At 41.3% G+C, this 14,817-nt stretch overlaps 1 long non-coding RNA gene across 1 annotated transcript in view; it reads left to right on the forward strand.

Moving 5' to 3' along the window:
- The first annotated feature begins 243 nt into the window (after positions 1–243).
- Positions 244–14,817, forward strand: part of LOC143163209 (uncharacterized) — a 32,630-nt gene continuing 18,056 nt past the window's right edge. The window contains exon 1 of the long non-coding RNA XR_012995863.1: positions 244–310. This is a non-coding gene — a long non-coding RNA (uncharacterized LOC143163209). The remainder of the gene's footprint in view (positions 311–14,817) is intronic.

Genomic DNA, 14,817 nt, shown 5'->3' on the forward strand with positions numbered 1-14,817 from the left:
AAAAAAACCCACCCCACCCCCAAAAAAACAAACAACCCAACAACCTGATTTTGTGCCTGCATTGGGCTTGAAGTGGTCTCTTCCTAAAGCTCGTAGCCCAGGGCTTACGACACCGGCAAAGCGCGCAGGACCTTAGGGCAGAGGTGCCCAAGTGCTGCGGGCAGGAGCTGCCCTTCTGGCCTCGCACCAGGAAAAAGGGTTATTTGGGGTTCCAGGGCCCTAGTCACCTCCTTTTTGGCTGTCTGTCTCTGCCTTCAGGCAGACAGGAGACACCCCACTTTCCTGGCTCTGTGGAAATGCTATTGACGAGGTGGTTAAAAGTCTATTGTTTTGGGGCGCTTGGGTGCTGGGTTTGTCATGATTAAGCAAATAACTTTTTTTTTTTCTTCTTGGTCATCTTTTCAACTAACATTTTAGTTTGGTTTTCTGGTTCTGCGACGGTTTAAAAAAAAAAAAAAAGAATAATACACCAGAACGTGGCTAACCTGGGCTGCCCATGATTGCCCTGTCTGTGGCTTTCTTGGGGAGGGGAAAATTATTAATGGGAAACTCAGCAGACATAAGCTTTAAGCATTTGTTGGTACAGGTTTTTTTCACTGCTTATGTGGGATGATGAAGATAATAACAAGAATAATTATGGATCTTATTCTTCCTTTCTCTGTGTTTTTATTTGAGTTTAATTTCTCTGGATGGAATCCTGTATGGTTTAGGGTTTGACTAAATCCAAATCAATGGGACTCTCTGGTCCTAGTTTTTGTATTAGAAAGTGAGGGGCTGTATGCCTACAGGTATCTATTGTGACAGTGCGTTTTCTCCCCTGTATCTTCTGCTGCCTTGTATAAATTGGCCAGCAGTACTGCTGATTACACATTGTCGTTATGTGGGCTGCTTTTGTATACACAATAATGGGTCTTAGAATAAAGGCAAGAAAACTCATCTCTACAACTCAATCCTTGAGCAATAGATAAAACTCTGTGACTGTTGCTGTGGATAGATGTATTTTGTTTAATTTTTTTAACAGTAAGTTATAAGATACAGAACTTAACTTTTACTGGCTTACAACTTGAGAGCAATTTCCAGAGTTCAGTTTATAAGCCTCTGGGAGGGGTTTTGCAATAGCTTTTTTTTTTTTTTAAGGGGGGGTTAGGTATTTCAGCTATGACAGGACTGAATTTCATGCTCCTCTAGTATCAGACACTATTACTTAAAATAGTTCCACCCCGCTGTGGGCCGAGCTGGTTTCCCTTACGCCACAGCGGACGGCAGCTCGCTGGGAGGAGGGCAGTGCAGGGGCACGCCTGAGCTGCTCAGGAAAAATCCACTCAGACGGCCATCTGCAGATGAAAGTTAGGGATTACTCATTGGAAAGATCAGCTGTTTAACCTTTAATAGCACCTCTGGTAGGGTCTTTGTCAGAGACAGCCCCGTGCTTTCTGCTAACCTTTCCTGACTAGGTATTTCTAGCCAAAGCAGCCTCTGATAAGAATTTGAGTTGTTCCTTTTAGCTTTTTCCTTAGATAGTCCACAGTGGTTCAAATGTATGTGCTGATGTAACTTGGTACAGGATGTCCTCTGGAGCATGTTGTCAGGTGGAGATAATTGTCACCAGTTCATGCACCTCAGCAGAGCTCGAGTAATTTCTATGGTCAGAGGCTCTGCTTTAACATTGCTGGATGTTGCTTTAGAAGGGTATGCAGTACATGGTATCTGCTAAGTGTGGGTGGCTGTGCCTGCTGTTCTTGCAAGCAAGAGCCATTCCTTTCCCCTAGAAAGGTTGTCCTCTGACAAGTATGGATCGTTTTAGGCATTGGGTCTGAAATGACTGCAGTGAAGAGAGTGAGCTGGAGATACGTGGCATCACTTTCCATGTGCAGGGGTGGAAGCACAGCATCTTCCACCTAGTGCTAACCTGGCTGGAAAGGCTGAGTTAGAAATGAGACATGAATGTGGATATGGGCACAGCCTGCTAATTTTGACATGCATATGCTATTCACAACAAATATTGACTTTGGAGGCAAGACTTTTGTACATCAAGAGAATGCTGCTCTGGCTTTCAGTGTGTCTTAAAATTTTACTGCTTTTTTTTCCCTACAAAAATATTCTGAGTATTGTCAGACAGATGTGAGATAGCAGGAAGCAGACCATGGGGAAGAAGAAGGTGGGGAGCAGAAAGGAGAAAATGAAAGAGAATTTAGAGACATTCAGAGCTGAACAGTACCCACAATACTGTATTTAAACCCTGTGCATGTAACTGACGAGGAAAAAGGTGGTGGTTTTATCCAGCTTAAAGGGCACTAAAATATCTAAATATTTCTTATGCAGATTTTTTAAAAAAATATTTGCTTACACTGTGGAACTGCCACAAGAGGAACTGCTTCAAACCCACTGATAATGGTAAAGCATTTCCACTATGTAAATAACTGCCTACACACTAAACAGAGGATAGCAACAAAGCTTTTAAGAGCATTTTACATGTGAAGAAGCAGTTACTCTTGTCTGCAGTACTGACAGTAGTTGATTTGAGCCTAAATATATGTAAGAAGTTGCAACAGTGATAAAGACAGCTTATAAAAGTGCCAGGGAGCTATAAAATAGCAGCAACTTCATTTATATGTAAGATCATGGCATTGGCAACATTCGGAATTTAGTCACTTTAATTATCAGAAGGATTTTTGTGATCTAGAGATTGTAAAGGAGAGTAGGCTTAAGGAAAAAGTTGCAATAAACTGCAACCACTTGTAGGAATGACAAGCAGTTGTTTGGTTGAGCTAGGGTCCAGAAGGTGAAAACACATTTGTGTGTGACACTATGGTGCTTGCTGAATAGAAACTGTTAAAATTCAATAGCTTTTTCCTTACTGGAATTATTTAGAAATGGCAGACCTAACGCTTTACAGGTAGATAACAAAACCTTGTCTCTCCGTATCTCTAGAATTATCTGGGAAGGCTTAAGGAGCATGTCCATATTTATAAACTGAGGAAAACTCCACCACTCTGCCTTTTGCAATAAACACAGTATACAAACACATGTTAAATGTCTGCAAGGCGGTCATGCAGTGTGGGAGAAGATACATCGAGCAGTTTGGTACTGAAAAAAAAATAGAGTCCCAGTCCAAGATCACTTTGGGGCATGGGAACTGAAGTCTTTCAGAAAGTTTTGGAACCTTAAAGCATATGAATGTAAAAAATCCTTCTTAAGAAGGATTATCAGTCCTAAGTATAAAAAGCTCACTTTTTGTGAAAGTTGGATAAAGGCAGAGGTTTTGCATTTGGCAAATGTTATCCAGGCCCAGAGCAGTGCGTGGCAAGCAATTAGAAAGGATCAGCCTACCTCTACTGATTTTCAGGATGACCACTAGCCCAGTTTTGCACATGAAGCACTATCCCTCTCTTGGTGGATATATCCTCCTCTTCAGTGGGTATCGAACTTTTTTCCCCCTAAGACACAGCCCCATCCTGTTGTCAAATGAAGACTGAAAAGGATGATGAGCACTGCCCCAAAGTTAATGCATTCAAGGCTTATTTCAGGAGAACAGGCTGGGGCTGGAATAGCACCTGGGCTTGTGGCTGGGCATGGCCAGGATTGTGTGGGGACCTCCTGGCTCTGTTTCCTGGCAGTAGCAGCCAGGGACGGGGAGCACCTTGTGATGCCAATGCATACCCAAGGAGTGCACACAGAAAGATATGAACATTAAAAGAAAAAGGAATGTAGCTATAAACCTACAGTGTGAAGAAATCATTGTAGAAAGATTGTATCTGATTAATTATATATACTGTCTTAGTTGGATGAAAATTTATTTAAAAAATATGTAAATCTCAATAGGGTTGAGAGTCAAGCTGCAAATATGAATACCCTCATTACTGTAGACAGCTACATGTAATTTTTTTGCATTTTAATGACTCGACTAAAGTTTCAGGTCTGAATATGTCAAAAATTTTAGCTGCAGAAATGCATAAAAGGGTTTAATTTGTTCTTAAATAGAACTTATCTAGTTTTCAATCTAATATATATGACTTTTTGCTACTGTAGTCTCTATCAAAGGTCAGGGTGCTGACCTGTAGGTGCTAAAGAGGTTGCTAAGAAGAATATTATTGCAGAGACATTACAGTGTCAAAGTAGTGGTTGCAAGTGAAAGACAACCCACCCTCCCCTCTTCCCCACAAAAACCCCAACCAAGACAACTTACTATGGATGAGGTAACTTAGGAGGAGTAAACGAATTGCCTGCTTAACCTGTGCCAGTGCTGATGCCTTAACTGCTGTGAAATGGAGAGAAAGAATAATTTATTTAATTTTAAATATGCCTTTGGAGTTGGCTTGAAGTCCCTGCTCCATGGCGCGTTTGCTGTGTAGTATCAGACATTTCACACAGACCTCCCATATCACACATTCTGTATCGTGCTTTCCTATTTTTGTTAAATGAATCTGCCTCTTGTCTTTGAGAGCCTTGCACAAGTTTTTAGCTTGGTACAAGGACTGTGACTACTATGGTAATGGGTGTTAAAGGAATTGTTTTTGGAGTATTTAGTCAAACTCAAGTGGAATTAAAATAAGCCTTCCAGTGAGAGAGTTGGCCTCTTAAGCGCAGTGTGCCTGGCATTAAGACGACCAGCTGTGGCAGTGCCTCTGTCTAATTCTTCACACAGCCTTTTTGACATATAGTTTTTTCTGTATCGAACTTTGTCTGAGGATGGAAAAACAAAGCTTTGTTGTGAAGGTGACTGCACAGCCACGTAGAGCAGTGGTTTCAGCATGCTGCTCGCTGGCTCAACAAAGAGAGAAAATCTTCAAGTAATGTTTGCTGCTGTGTTTGGTGACATTATCAAATTTCCCAGTGCAAATACCTTTGAGAGGAGCAAGCCTTCAGTTTTTCTTCTTAGGATCATTTAATGAGTCATTATTTACTTTTGTCACATAGCAATGTGGGACTTGATTTCTGGGGAAAAAAAAAAAAAACAACTCTGCCAAGGTTGTTGCTGAACAGAAGCAGCGTATTTCCCATAACAAAGTTTCAGCTCATCACATGCGAAGTTTCCAGATATAAGTTTTGTTGTGATTTCATATTTTCCACTATGTTCCTGAGGGACAGCAGCTCCTTTCAGATAAGGTCTGCTCAGTAATGAGCTTGAAAGCTGCTTCTGCTTGGAAAAGGGAAATCCATTAACAAAACAGGAGAAGTACCATAAAAAGTTAGGATGTAAAGCTGGGAACAATTCGGTTTGGGTTATGACAGAAGGAATTTTAGGATGGCTGGATGCAGAGTCTCTGAGGAGCCTGGGCATTGCTGCTCTTCTGCTGCAGGGTGGAACAGGGTGTGCTCCCAGATTGCGATCTTGGGTTTTAGTTTCACTACAACCCTTCAAGCCAAGTAGTTTCAAGGGTCTGAGTTTGTCAGTGTCCTGATGGAGTTTGGCAAGTGGTGGGGGAAGAAACTTGCTTTTATTTGGTTTAAACTTCACTGGTCTGTTGTTCCTGCACAGTGTTGGTTCTGTTTTGGGATTTTGTTTTTCTTTAAGCTGAATAACAAAGCAAATAAGCTAAGCAAGTTTATGGGGTGCTCTCCAACTTAATAAAACTGGGGTAGACTATATTGTGCCCAGCCAAGCCCTGGAGTGATGAGGGACAAATGCTCGTGTTGTCTTAGTCACACCGTGTGTTAGATGAAAAGGAAACCCAACTATCTTCCTGGACAAGAGTAGTTTCTAACCTTCATTCAGATAGAGAAATTATTCAGAAGGTGTCCTTCCAAGCCTGCAGTGCCAGGGCCGTAGGGGAAGGCGGCAAAGGATGAAATGGTATGTTTTCTCCAGACTAACCTGGACAGTTTACTACAGTGGTTTAGGAAGAAGTAGGGGATGATTTTTCACACCATGGTAGTATGTGAGGTTTGTCTGTGGTACATTTCTCAGCTGTGAACTTGGTAGGAACTACACATGTACAAACCAGCTCTTCTAACTTCTGCATGACTGCAGTGTCAGGTCGCCATCTGTTATAAATAGAGGCAACTTCAGCAAAGCTACTGTGACTTATGCTAGTCGGGGACTTGGCCCAAGATGTCAGGCTAAAACATTGATAGGAGGAAGTATCTCTGACTTTTATTTTCAAAAACTCTTAAGTTCAGCAGCTCTGCATCCATGTTAGGGCTGCCTCTTTCCCTTTTCCCCCTCCCTCCTCTCCTGCTGCTCTTATACATTTTGTTTGTCAACTTTGAAAGTGCATCAAATTAAACCAAAGCAGAGGTGTTGGGGGTTTTTTTTGGTCCCTGACTTTGTTTTCCTCTTGAATGTCAACTCCAGTGGAAACATAAGAAGTTTTGGCTCAACTCCTGAGGTGTGAACTGACAGTAGCCTGTTCCTAGGATGTCTTTCTCTTAACCAAAATATGTAATAGATACCTTGCAGCACAAGACTACAAGAAACTTATGGCAGCTTTCTTTAAAATAGATCTAGGCAAGCAGTCAGCAATCTTGTACGTGGGTCTCCCCCGTTCTCTGACTGCTTGGTTGCAAGCCATGGGTCACTCATAGCATCAGCTCTATTAGCGGTTAGTACTGGGGCTGTACAAAGCCGTACATTAAAAATAAGGAATAAGAATCTCTTTTCACAAACTGAGACTGCTAAAATTTGCAAATGGAAAAGGGAAGAAGGCACTTTGAGTCTTGATATGCTTAAAGGGATGCTTCTCAGCCAAAGACTTGACTACAGTTCACAAGTGTCACCATGAAATCTTGACTGTTTGCCCAAATCCCATTATCATTCAGGAAGTTTGCGATGAGTAGATTTAAGCTCTAATCATGCAAAGCATAGGAAAGTATGTGAGAATACCCACCTTTTATGGCATGGCATTTGTTGGCAGTATCGGCTTGGCTGTAGCAGACAAGATTAAAGGATTAGGAAGTAAGCCAGATACCAAACTGCTGCTGCTAAAGTTGTAATTTGCCAGTATATTGATTACAGAGGATTTTTTTTTTAAGCCTTTGGAACAGCATCCTGTATTCTTATTTCTATGTTAGCTTGTAACTGTATATCTTTAATAAAATGGAGACCTTATTTCATAAGAAATGTGAGGTCTCCTATTGCTGAGATGCAATCAATTAGTTTGGTCCATTTCTGTAGCTATCTATGTGAATTTGGTTCTTTTTCTTTTTTCCTATGAAGTTTGCTGTGAGAGAGAACCAGATTTTTGACAGCGTTGATACAAGTAGGGAAACCCGTGCTGAAGTCTGTTCTTATAACTTCAGTCTCCTTCGGAGGATACTGGCCATACCCGACACTGCCTGCCTGCGAACCAATTTCTTTTCTGGAAGATGTTCCAAACCAGAGCCCTAAGGCTTACTCTCCAAATCCCTGCTTAATTTTTTCCCCCAAGTTGGAATATATTGTAATGCCTCTACTTAAACAACAGAGGAATTCAGCATTTTTAAAAATTAGCAATATGAATGTAAGGAGTTGAATGTTAAGCTCCTGACTTTCCTTTCTGTGTAAGATTATGCTCAGTAGGAGGCTTTTCCACAAGGCGCTCAGTCTGGGCTCGTTTTGTTAATAGCACCAAGGGAGCAAGCTGGTAGGAAACACTCCTGAAGGATTGAGGTAGCATGAAGGTAGACTGGAGTGGGACCCAGGCAAAACGAAAATCCAGGGAAACTGCTCCATCAAGTGTTGAAAGGTAAAACTGGCACTGCAGTACACTAAAAATACAGATCTTCCTCAGGCCAGAATCAAGGTGCTCCACAGGTGTCTCATACAGGTGAAACATGCAAAACCCCTACTAATCTTCATAGGGACAGATTTAGCTCTGAGCTGTATAACGTTTTAAGGGATGACCTTCATTTTAATTTGAAGTTTACTCCCTTAAAAATCTAATGCAGTGGCCAGTTAAAGGCTGATCTTTCTCTTCTGAACAGTTCTAATAAAAGCAAATGTTTTGCATGTATGCAAATTGCATTCAACTGCATTCTTTAAAAGTAAATATTTTCTTGCTTTCCTTTGAATTTGCACAATAACAGTTGCAAGATTTGTAGGGAGAGAGAAGTAAGCAGTCATTTCATCTTGAATTTTAAGAGTGTATTTAATTATTCTGATAATGTTGACAGATATAAAGGCTTGTCTACATGTACAAATGTTACTGAAATAATTTGTAGGCTTAGATATGGCAGGCTTTCTTGCTTCCTTCCACCATGGAAACCAGAACCCTCCTGACCTGAACCTATATTTTACTTACTCATTTAGGATATCTGTGTTGCTCAATGCCTAGAAAAAGTTTAGCATCTACATGTAGACCTTGATTTTTTTACTTTTTCCAAAATGAGTCTACTTTCACATAGCTACTTGTATTATCTGAAGTAGGTTTTTCCTAAAGTTCTTGGCTTCTAGGGCTTTCTGTTAGGAAACTATGCTGAAAAGTTCCTGAAAACTCTTAAAAGAGAACAAAAAAATCTAGAAAAATCTTGGTTGGAAAAGCCAACTAGGAAATGCACAGGAATAACTTAATATGACCTGATTTTCATGAAAAGGCAGTGCTATGCATAATTGCATTTTTGAAAAAGGAGATAAGAGCTCTTAAATGTCAGGTCTTCAAAGTCTCATCGCTGTTTAGACTTAAAAGCCATTGCTGACAGAGTGGGGTGGCAGAAAATATGTAAATGGTTTCTGCTAGTATTTTTTACTTAAAGCCATTGAGCTTTTGCTTGCTTCTGCCTGCATCCCAGGGGCTGCCTCAGGACTTGTTTTGTCACGTCCTGACCGGTACCTTCAGGAACCCCAAAACTTTGCTCTGCTGTATCACCTCTGTCCCCACATACTGGACGAGGTTGGGGAGTGTACAAAAGCTAAAAATTTTCTTGTAAGCCTCAGAAACAGGTACCTAATATTCATGTTGCTGATCTGCGAGCCAGAGGCTGGAGCTGAGCAGCCCTCTGATCATTTCCAGTAGCTGTTCCTTATCATCGCTTCATCTCATGGGGTAATGACAGAGCTTGGGAGAATGCACAGCTGGGAAGAAAAGCCTTAATTCTGAACTTAATTTGGATTATTTAATTTAAAAATTGTGAATTCCTAAGCTTTTTAATTGACTTAGAGGGTACAGCATGGCGTTCATCTTGCCTAACACTAGATACCTACAAACTGTATCTAAGATAACTTGTAGTCAGTGGAGAGAAAAAGACACTTTTTGGGTGCAATTCAGATGGCATGTGTTACTTGCCTGCCTTAGATGTTGCTGGGGGCCTGATCTGCACTGAATAAAAAGCGGGTGGAGATGCCTCTGGCCACCCCATGCAAGTCGCTAAGGGCAGTAGGAACAGCTCAGGGTGTGCTCCCCTCCTCACTCCCGCACCCTGTTTGTAAATAATTATAAACAATATATTCTATAAATAACAGAATTTTCATTAAAATATTTCCAAATCCCACCTTTTTTATAAATGGGAGTTAAAACCACCTGTACAAAAGCAGCCCAATCTGAGTGGCACTGTGCATTTCTGTCCCTTTTGCCAGCACCTGAAGTCTCCCCTGAATTTCGAGTTGGTGAGAGAAGGATTAGTATATAGAGAAATAAATAACAACCAACCCTACCTCATTTCAGCAAAATGTGTGGAGGCTGAGTTACCAGCTTAGGACCTATTGCCTTTAGTGGGATGCAAAAAAGTGCATTGGAATGGCTTCAAGTGCCTCCCTGAATTGCAGGGAGAATGTGTTTTTTGGTTTGTTTTTGTGTTGTTTTTTTCAGTGAATTTGTCAACATGGCTGAAAACCAGCCTGAAAGGGAAAACGGTAATTGCTGGGGGACCTGTCAGCAGCGAGTAAAGAAAAGGAGGGTGAGTCAGTGCAGAGTGATACTGTTTTTGGTCTAAAATCCCGAAAACCCCCTCCACTACTGTGCAGAGTAACAGGTGTAACCACAGGCTTTCCCCGCTCCCTCCCCCAGCCCAAGCTAATTTAGGTTTCTAAGCCTGTGGAATGAGTACAACATGATGGAGCCAAAATTTATGAAAAAGTCCATGCTAATATAAGCTGTAAAATAAATGCAAACAAAAGCTAAAGTAAAACAGCTTTTATTCACATGAAAAAATAAACCTGTTAGCTCTGATAATCAATTAAAATATTATAGAATCAAGCAATCACAGATGTAGAAGCTTATCCTCCTTAAACTCATTATAAATCACATCCTTTCCTAAATCTCTCTATTCCCTCTTATTGCTTACATTATAATCCCTGCCTGGGTATCATTTTCATTGCTAAACATACTGTTTGCCAGTCAGTTTATTAAGATTTGTCTTGATAGTGCCAAAAAAAATGCTCTTTTTCAAAGATAAAAGGAAGGCTAATATTAAAATAATAATGTCACTTCTTTGCTAGCAGAGCCTAATTACTGAAGAAATTGGCACGTGAAATCTCTGAGGTGATAGGGAATTAGCATGTCAATAGGACCCTGCTTTGAAGTTGACCCATACTGTTCTTGGTGGTGTTGGGCATACCCAGTTTCTTATGATATAATGTGGGGAAAGAGAACTTTTTGGGGGGGGGGAACAACGAACAATAAAACTGTTCTTCTTTACTGTTTTTAATTGATCAAAAGCTTTCATAAAAATAGATGGGACACATAGGTGACACAAAAAGTAAAAGCAGACAGAAGAATTATAGACTTGAGACTGATAAGAATAGCGAAGAGGCTTTAAGGGGCCTGGGACAATTAAAGCAAATGTGAAACTATTGGTTTTGTATGGGAGCTGTTGTTCGGTGACATCAGGCTTACAGCAACGATGTCAATAAAGCACTCCCGAGTACTGTGAGTACAGTAAGGTTGAAGAGCGTTATTGGATATAGTGGGGAGTGCTGTAAGTTACTGCTACAAAAGCAAACACTTGCATTAAGCCTGAAACTGTTATGGATCGAAGCATGGAGGAAGGATGGGCCTAACAGCTTAACAACCCTACTGATTATATGGAAAAGCTATTATGAACGAGAAGCAGAGTTACTAAAACATGTCCTAAAATCAAGCTTGAGAACAGATGAGATGTAAATGAAATGTGTTTATTTTTCCTATGCTTTAGTTGGTGGCAGGCAAACCCAGCACCGAGGAAAGCTGCCAAGGTCATGGCTGTGCTGGCGCTCAGTAGCGCTAGCATTGAGAATTAAAAGACAGAAGTCTTTCTCTCAAAGTCTCAGTGAGCATTGAGAGACAGAAGCTGCTAGCAAGTGGGAAGGCTTTTAGACCTTGAGCAGTCAATACCACTTCAGTTTGAAATCCTCAAGTTACATGAAGACTTGATGAAATAAAATCTAAATAACATGTCATCCAAATATGTACTTTATATATATAAAATCTTATATATATATACACAAAATCTTATTGTAACAAGAGCGAGCCAAGCAACTTCCCGTTTTTGCATAGGTAAGACTATTTCAAATAAGAAATAGAAATGGTTCCAGTTCATGGCAAACAGCTGATGAATCACTATGGTTGGACATGTATGGACACCGGAAAAAATGGCAGTCTGGCCTCTAGTAGACCAAAAGACTGGGAATAACAGCAGTGGAGATAAAGAAATATGTCAAGATGAGGTAGCATGGGTGAAATGTATAAAAGAAAAAAAAAAATCTGTCAGTTAAGAGCAGTCAAGTGCTTTCCTATGGAGTTGCATCTCACGTCACATTAAATGTGAAACTATAAGCTCTTTAATGTTCACAACTTCCCTTAAAGATCAAGCCAGCAAGAAACAATTGATGGTTCATGATTTTGGTCCTGGAATTGTAAAGGTGGTGTTATGTCAATTTATACCAGTTGGTAGTCTGGACAATGATATGGGTCCCCCATATCTCCATAAAGATATACAGTAGCTCAGAGAAAGGCAAATGTTAAGAGTAGAGTGAAGAGTTAATTATGGTTGAGCTTAGTGTTTGCATTAATGTAACTGTACTGATTTTGGTGTCATTCTTTCAAATTTGTTTCTTAAGAACAGACTGTCTGTTGGGGTTTATCAGTGGGGAACTACCTATTTAGCTGAGGGAAGGAAGTCTTTAATTTAGAAATACTTTTTTTTTTTTTCCCCTACAACTGAAAATGAAACGTAAGGCTTATCATCAAATTTGAACACTTGGTTTTCCATTATGGAATTTGAAGAAGAGTGCGTGATCCCTGGGGTGCTCATCCCAGTGTCCCAAGGCTTTCTTCTGCTTTGGAAATGTCACCCAGAGGAGACAGGACACTCTGTAAACACAGCATAGAGGGCTGAAGTTCCTTGTCTTTTTGAGTTCTCATCACATTAGTTAAATAGAAATCTAATTTTTAAAGAAATGTGACCATTGGGCAGATTTGTTTTGTTTTCTGATTAATCATTAGATAATTGGTGCAGATGATACTTTTCTGACTGCTGCTGAGTTGAGCCTAGACCAGAGTTCCCATGAGATATCGGTTGGTTGTTTCTGGCAGTCCTCTTAATAAAACCCCGGTTTTATTAAATTCCTGGTCTCTGAATGTAACAAATTCCTATGTCAAAGTTGATGGGACTCCAACCTCTCCTCACTATAACCCTGCCTCGAGGCAGTAAGTGAGCTATAAATGTTCCGCTTCTTCAGGACTAGGATGAATCAGCTGAAAAGTTTCATATAAAAATACATCTTAAGTTAGTCCATTTTTAATCACAATTCTTCCTGCCTGACTGTGTGAAGACCCGAGCATCTTGGTGTTCCATTCATTTAATGGAGCCATTGGACATCAGTGATACTGAAAGCTGTTTTCAAGCTGCTTCAATGTGAGTAACTTTAAGCCCGCAATGCAATAAATCTTTCCTTGAACGTATGTAGAATGTATGTAGACCACTATAAAGAGATGTGAGCTACCAGTTCTTTTCTTGAACACACTAACAATGTGCTTGCTTAACTGAATTTCTGGAGCCATTAGAAATTAAATTTTTAACATTCTCTTGACCAGAGAAGATAATGTGTATTAAGATTGATCTACAGTTTGGGTTACATTTTTAAATGTATTTTGATTCAGATGAAGTGGTACTCTCGTGTGTGTGTGTGTGTGTGTTAATATATATGTTAAGCTTTCTGCTTTTAAATTCATCACTTTGCTGTAGAGGTAAGGAGGAAGGCTGTTGATAACTGAGTTTGAGATTCTCATGGCAGAGAGGAGTTGGCCTGGTGATGGGCACCATGCGCTCAACATTGAAAATGCCGCTCTGACCCTTTCCTGGCATGCACACTCCGGACAGAAAGATATTTTGACATTTTTAATGTGATATGAAAGCATATGGATATCCTCTTGTGAAATACAACCAACTTACGTGTTTTATGTCACTCTGCTTTGAGACAGCTGGAGCTGAAGACGGGCTGTAACTATAAACACCATTAATCCTTTTTTGTCCTGTCTGTGTGGAGCACAGCCATCCCTCCTCCTGTGCTTTTAGACCCCTAAGGACAGCAGTCTACCTGCCCCACCTGCACGCCATAGGGGTGTTGAAAGGTGCCAGGTAAACTGAGACACTGGCAGCTAGACTTTTGTGTGTATAAGGTTGTGTTAATATTTCTTGGCTGTGCAAATATTAACTGAAATTGTTAATTACTGCTTATGCTGTAAGATTTTTATGAAAATGTCATAAGAGATCCTTCAGGTTATATTTTTAAAAAAGGCAAGAAAAAAGTAAGACCTAAGTTGCTGTCCATAAAGAGATGTTTGGATCTAACACAAATTGTTTCATGAAGCTCTGAGAAAAGTCTGTGGGTTTTACTAGGCAGGTGGTCAGGTTGGTGCTGTCTGGTCCTAACAGGAGTTTAACCTCTAGTAATTAAACTCTGTTGATCGAAGATGAATTTCAGTGTCTAGTAAGAGTGGTGGGGTGGAGTTTTTTTGCCTTTTAAAATGTGGTTTAACATGAGCCTACATGTAATGGTAACAGGAGCATCTCCAGGGCAGCAAGGAGACGTGCCCTCGGGAGCCTGTTTGCAGAGGCTGGGATGTCCCTTAGCATCAGGGCACAGCGAGGGCGATGGGGACCACATCGTGGGCAGGGCTGTGGGAAGGAGGATGACCAGTGGGGTGGGGGGTCCAAGGTGGACACATGCGGTGTGGTGGAGCAGTTTCCCGGGCTTTCATCACATAACATCAGTAGTGAAGGCTGTTGCCTTACTTTGGGCACCATCCCCAATGCCAGCTTTGGAGAATGTGTGCACCGACATCGCTGGTGACCAGCGGGAGGATGCTGCAACACTCCCAGCTGGTTTTTGAGAGCTGCTGGGAGAACCAATGGCTGGAGGAGGGTGTTCAACATGAGTGCACTGTATCTGGGTGAGCCCCCCAACCCAACAGCTACTTAGAGCAATCCCCAAACTCCCCCAAAGGAAGGGGAGGGCTCGCCCAAGGGCAGCACCGAAAAGCATTTTGCAGTCATTAGTGCTGTCCCCCACGCTGCAAGCTGCCTGCAACGAGCATGTCGACATCTCTGCGACGTGCTCGGATTTCAAAGGCGGTCCTCCCAACCAGCTGCATCTGAAGAAATCGAGCAATTTTTTTAATTTTTTTTTTTTTTTTTGAGATACCATGCCAAGCCTTTTGAAATGAAAGCTGGGGCAGGCCTAGTGGAGATTAATGTAGGAAAAATGCTGCTGGCTTGATAAGCCACAGATGTCTGTGAGATTTGCTGAGGCTGCTGACAGCTTGTGAAGGTTTGCAGCTTGCGAGGTCCCTTTGCCCCAGGACCAACGCGCTGGATACGTGGCTGGTGGCGCAGGGCAGGGTTCGGCCCAGCGTGGTTGTTGGGTGAAGGGTTTGAGGAGACCTGGAAGAAAAACTGATGAGAGCTTTAGACCTGGTCTGGACC

This window comes from Aptenodytes patagonicus, chromosome 7 (assembly GCF_965638725.1).
Source record: "Aptenodytes patagonicus chromosome 7, bAptPat1.pri.cur, whole genome shotgun sequence".
Lineage (NCBI taxonomy): Eukaryota > Metazoa > Chordata > Aves > Sphenisciformes > Spheniscidae > Aptenodytes > Aptenodytes patagonicus.